Below are 6,231 nucleotides of genomic sequence, written 5' to 3' on the forward strand. Positions count from 1 at the left end.
ATGTTGATTCCTAAGAAGAACTGGATTCCCATTTATGAACTCCTTTTCAAGGAGAGAGTCATGGTGGCCAAGAAGGATGTCCACATGCCTAAGCACCTGGAGCTGGCAGACAAGAATGTGCCCAACGTTCATGTCATGAAGGCCATGCAGCCTCTCAAGTCCCGAGGCTAAGTGAAGGAACAGTTTGCCTGGAGACATTTCTACTGCTACCTTACCAATGAGGGCATCCAGTATCTCCGTGATTACCTTCATATGCCCCAGAGATTGTGCCTGCCACCCTACGCTGCAGCCATTCTGAGACTGGCAGGCCTCAGCCTAAAGGTCTGAAGGGTGAGTGACCTGCAAGACTCACAAGAGGGGAAGCCAACAGAGATACCTACAGGCAGATTGCTGTGCCCCCTGATGCCGACAGGAAGGCTGAGGCTGAGGCTGGGGCTGGGTCAGAGACGGAATTCCAGTTTAGAGGCAGATTTGGTTGTGGAGGTGGTCAGCCACCTCAGTAAAATTGGAGAGGACTATTTTGCATTAAACAAACTTACAGCCAAAAAAAATTTAAAAAAAAAATCTCATTAAAAACTCGGCACAGGATATGAATAGAAATTTCCCAAAAGAAGACATACAAATGACCAACAGGTATATCAAAAAATGTTCAACATCACTAGCCATCAAGGAAATGCAAATCAAAACCACAATGAGATATCACCTTACTCCAGTTAAAATGACTACTATCCAAAAAAAAAAAAAAAAAAACCATAACAAATGCTGGCGAAGTTGTGTAGAAAATGGAACTCTTATACATTGTTGATGGGAATGTAAATTAGTATAGCTATTATGGAAAACAATAGCACTAGTCACAATAGCCAAGATATGGAATCAATCTAAGTCCATCAATGGATAAATGAATAAAGAAAATGTGTGGCCACATTAATGCATACAAACATACAGTTAGATAGAAGGAATAAGTTTGGTGTTCAATACTATAGCAGGGTAACTATAGTTAACATATTGTATATTTCAAAATAGCTGGAAGAAAAGATTTGCAATGTTACCAAGCACAAAGAAATGGTAAATGTTTGAGGTGATGGGTATGTTAAACACTCTGATTTGATCATTACACATGTATACATGTATCAAAATATCCCATGCACCCCATAAATACATACAATTATTATGTATCAACTTAAGAATTTTTTAAAAAGTAAATAGGAGAGGTTATTCTTTATGAGAGGGACAATGGGAAGTGGAGAGGAAGGGATACTAATTTTCTGTCAGCATTTGTTTGAATTTTTAATCATATGTATGTTACATGATTTTTGTCATCAGGACTTATCTGCTGAAAAGGCATAATTTATTTTCTTTGTTTCACTAATTAAACTAGCTATTAATTATTTTTTAAAGAAATGGATAAAGATGTCAAATCAACAGCTTCAGCTTTTATCTTTAAAAGCTAGGGGGAAAAGAACAAACTAAACCCGAATTAAACAGAAGAAAGAAATCAATGAAAAGATTAATAAAACCAACAAACCTCTAGCCTGATTAATCTGTGGAGAAAGAGGAACAATACAAATTATCAATATCAGAAAAAGTTATTCAGATTATCTATTTCTTTTTTTTTTTTTTTTGAGACAGAGTCCCACTTTGTCACTCAGGCTGGAATGCAGTGGTGCGATTTTGGCTCATTGCAACCTCCACCCCCGAGGTCCAAGCGATTCTCCTGCCTCAGCCTCCTGAGTAGCTGGGACTACAGATGCCAGCCACTGTGCCTGGCTAATTTTTATATTTTTAGTAGAGACAGGGTTTCACCATCTTGGCCAGGCTGGTCTTGAACTCCTGACCTCGTGATCCACCCACCTCGGCCTCCCAAAGTGTTGGGATTACAGGCGTGAGCCACCGCGCCTGGCCATCTGTTTCTTTTTGAGTGAACTTTGGTAGTCTGTGTTTTTCAAGGTGTTTATTCATTTAATCAGAGTTGTTAAATAACTATATCTGCTAAAGAAAAGTGCATTTGTAGTTAAAAGCCCGCCTAAAAATGTCCCAAGACTGCATCTAAATGTTAAAACCAAATATACATCCAAAACTGAAAATGAAAAGTAGTCTGAGAAATGTGCTTTTACCTTTCCCATTTCAGCAAACCAATTCATAGCATCCACGACCCTGCGTTTTAGATGAAGCATTTCTTCACCTAGATTCCAATAATTTGGAAAAGAAAAGATAAAATGGTATCTCTACAAAATAAACTATTTTTCCTCCATTTTGAAAAGCCCTTGAATGACCTGCAATTGATTAATAGATTTTGGAGCAAGAGAGCCAGCACACTGATCAGGGGAGCTAACAAAGAATTAATAGATTCCAGGAGGGTGAGGAGTAGAGCCCAAAAAATGGTCTCCAGGGAGTTAGATACCAGAAGTCAGGAAGATGTGCTGTGGTAGCACAAAGCCATGCATTAAGATTTTACTTATCGGCCAAGCACAGCGACTCACGCCTGTAATCTCAGCACTTTGGGAGGCCAAGGTGGGCAGATCACCTGAGGTCAGGAGTTCAAGACCAGCCTGGCCAACATAGCCAAACACCATCTTTATGAAAAAAAATACAAAAATTAGCCAGGCATGGTAGCGGGCGCCTGTAATCCCAGCTACTTGGGGGGCTGAGACAGGAGAATCGCTTGAATCTTGAACCTAGGAGACAGAAGTTGCAGTGAGCTGAGACTGCACCACTGTACTCCAGCCTGGGGGACAGAGTGAGACTCTGTCTCCAAAGGAAAAAATATATATTTTACCTATTCTTTTGAGGTGATAACTATCGGGGGACCTGCCCCAACAATCATGTAGGTTCATTTCTATTTTCCTAAGCGTCGGCTGGCTTGAGAAATAAAGGGACAGAGTACAAAAGAGAGAAATTTTAAAGCTGGGCATCCGGGGGAGACATCACACGTTGGTAGGATCCGTGATGCCCCACAAGCCACAAAAACCAGCAAGTTTTTATCAGGGAGTTTCAAAAGGGGAGGGAGTATACGAATAGGTGTGGGTGACAGACATCAAGTACTTAACAGGGTAATAGAATATCACAAGGCAAGTGGAGGCAGGGTGAGATCACAGGACCACAGGATGGAGGTGAAATTAAAATTGCTAATGAAGTTTCAGGCACCATTGTCATTGATAACATCTTATCAGGAGACAGGGACAGGGTTTTGAGATCAACCGGTCTGACCAAAATTTATTAGACGGGAATTTCCTCTTCCTAATAAGCCTGGGAGTGCTATGGGAGACTGGAGTTTATTTCACCTCTGCAATCTCGACCATAAGAGACAGGTACGCCCCGGGGGGGCCAGTTCGGAGACCTACCCCTAGGTGCGCATTCTCTTTCTCAGGGACGTTCCATGCTGAGAAAAAGAATTCAGCGATACTTCTCCCATTTGCTTTTGAAAGAAGAGAAATATGGCTCTGTTCTGCCCGGCTCACCGGCAGTCAGAGTTTAAGGTTATCTCTCTTATTCTCTGAACAATTGCTGTTATCCTGTTCTTTTTTCAGGGTGCCCATGTTTCATATTGCTCAAACACACATGCTGTACAATTTGTGTAGTTAACGCAATTATTACAGGGTCCTGAGACGATACACATCCTTCTCGGCTGACAGGATTAAGAGATTAAAGCAAAGACAGGCATAGGAAATCACAAGGATATTGATTGGGGAAGTGATAAGTGTCCATGAAATCTTTACAATTTATGTTTAGAGACTGCAGTAAAGACAGGCATAACAAATTACAAAAGTATTAATTTGGGGAAATAATAAATGTCCATAAAATCTTCACAATCCACATTCTTCTGTCATGGCTTCAGCCGGTCCCTCCGTTTGGGGTCCCTGACTTCCCACAACAGATAACCAAGAGTAAAAATTTTGTAAAATTTTAGGAAAGTAAACGGAGGTATTATCAGAGTCATATGGTATCTATTGTCTTAATGTTTTATCATACTTTCATATTAATTTAAATTGTGGTATCATATTTCATCATGCTAAGATGTCACCAATTGTAATTATGCAAATATTTTATGTACCACTAAGAAAAGAAAAAAACTGTCAAATAAACCAACACAATATTTTTATCTCTTTGTGTTTTAACTTTTCAAGTGGTCTTTTGAACTTTTTTAGACAAGCATATTAATTATATATAATTTTTGTGAATAAACAAAAGAAAATGTAAGAGAAATAAATTGGTTTACAGATTCTCAAAACTTAGTAGAGTTGTTCTAGTTCTTTCAAGTCAAAGTTAATATATTTAACTCATTTCTTTCAATGACTGCCCCTTGTTCCATGGTTTGCGTGTAACAGAAACTGCAAGTTGCCTCATCAAATTCATTAGCAACAAAATCTGATTTTTAGTTAGGCGTATTCTCACCGGATTAAATGCTAGCTATCCCAGCCTCACTGGCATGTAGATGTGGTCGCATGAATGCTTCTTATCAAGACAGTAGAAGAAGGCTTGTGTTCATGTATCCTACTTCTGTTAATTCACTTTAAAAGTGGGGATAAAGGTGGTGTCCTTTTTTCTTCCTCCATCCTGCTACCCAGAAAACTCTTGTGATGGATCACACTTTAGCATTTAACATGGGGCATAACAACAAGTAACAGAGCAACGAGCTCAACAAAGCTGGGTCCCTATTAACCTCAGGAAGCTAGCCTTTGAGTGCTTATGTCTGGACTTCTATTCTGTAGGATAATAGAAGTCTCGTTTAAGACTTTTACTTGTTTAAGTCTCCTTTTTGGGGTGCTGTTTTTGCTTTAAGCAACTGCACCTATTCCTAATTAATGTCTATTTTCAGTTTTTGGCCACTACAAAATGTACACATATATACATAAAGGGCTGCAACTATCATCTTGTACATACATCCTCAAACACTGGTGCTTTCATTTTAATAAAATATGTTCCCCAAAGTAGGATTTTTGAGTTCAAGGGCCCATTAATTTTTCATGTAAAGAGATTTTTGCCAAAAAGCTTTCAAAAAGCTGTTAAAAAAAATAATATATTGTCCTCCTTCATTGTTATCAATTTGGTAAGTTAGAATGGATATCTCATGATTCTTCTGTGACTACTAATGAGAATAGTTATCTTTGTTATGTTGGCAATGTTAAATTTTTCTTCATGAGTTATCTTTTCATAGTCTTTGCCCATTTATTATCTGAGTGTTGAACTTATTCTTATAAATTTGTAAGTGACTATGCTCATTATTAATATTAACTAACACTATCTGTCATTTGTAATATAGATATTTTCCCAATCTATAGTTGGTTTATGCCATCTATTGCCTTAAAAACTTTTTATTTGTTAATATATCTACATTTTATTTTATAGTTTCTATATTTCTGTTATGATTAAAAATATTCAAAACTTCCATGTCTTTAATACATCTGGAGTTTATTTATGGTTATTCTATGAGGCAAAGTTCCAATTAGTTTTTTTCTACATGAATAGGAAGTCCATCCATTAATTATTCTTTGCAGTAATATGCAATAGCATCTCATACATAGATTAATTTCCATATATACTGAGATCTATTTCTTAGCTTTCTATTCTATTCCTCTATTCTTCTATTTGTCAACTTCTATTTTATTTTATTACCATGATGTTTGATGACATTGGCTCTGGGTTTTAATATCTATTATGGCAGACTCCCCATTTCTACTATTTTTTATATGTTGGGGTCATTTTAATACTACTTAGAATTTTATTTAATTTACAAATTTGAAGAGATAATTAATATTTAACTATATTAAATGTTCTAAACTAAGACTATAGCATGGTTTTTCATAAATTCAGAACATGTTTATTGTCTTTCAGAGGACTCTATACTCTTTTTCATATGGGTTGACAATATTCTTGTGAAAGGTATTCTTAAGTCTTTAAAATTCTTGTCTTTTTTTAATGGACTATTAATAGACTATTATTACCCATTTACATTTCTACTTGGTTATTGTTAACAGGAAAAATAGCTTTGATTTTCATATACTCATCTTTTTTACCTGCTGAAATTCCCTTATAAATTCTAGTATTTGTTTTTCCAAATAAGGTTGCTTGGGTTTCCAGGTATATGGTGACATCATCAGTGAAAAGAGCTAAGTGTATCTATTGCTTTTCCATGCGTGGGTGACATGATGGTCCCTTTGCCTTAACAACCAGCTCTCAGGCCCAATAGAAGGCTGCTTTTGCTTGGCTCCCCAAAGGCTGCAAAGTCAGGAA

At 37.2% G+C, this 6,231-nt stretch overlaps 1 pseudogene; it reads left to right on the plus strand.

Annotated features, from left to right (window-relative positions):
- LOC101138011 (small ribosomal subunit protein eS10-like) lies at positions 1-503 on the plus strand (annotated as a pseudogene).
- Positions 504-6,231: the final 5,728 nt, after the last annotated feature.

Source organism: Gorilla gorilla, chromosome 1 (assembly GCF_029281585.2).
Source record: "Gorilla gorilla gorilla isolate KB3781 chromosome 1, NHGRI_mGorGor1-v2.1_pri, whole genome shotgun sequence".
Classification (NCBI taxonomy): domain Eukaryota; kingdom Metazoa; phylum Chordata; class Mammalia; order Primates; family Hominidae; genus Gorilla; species Gorilla gorilla.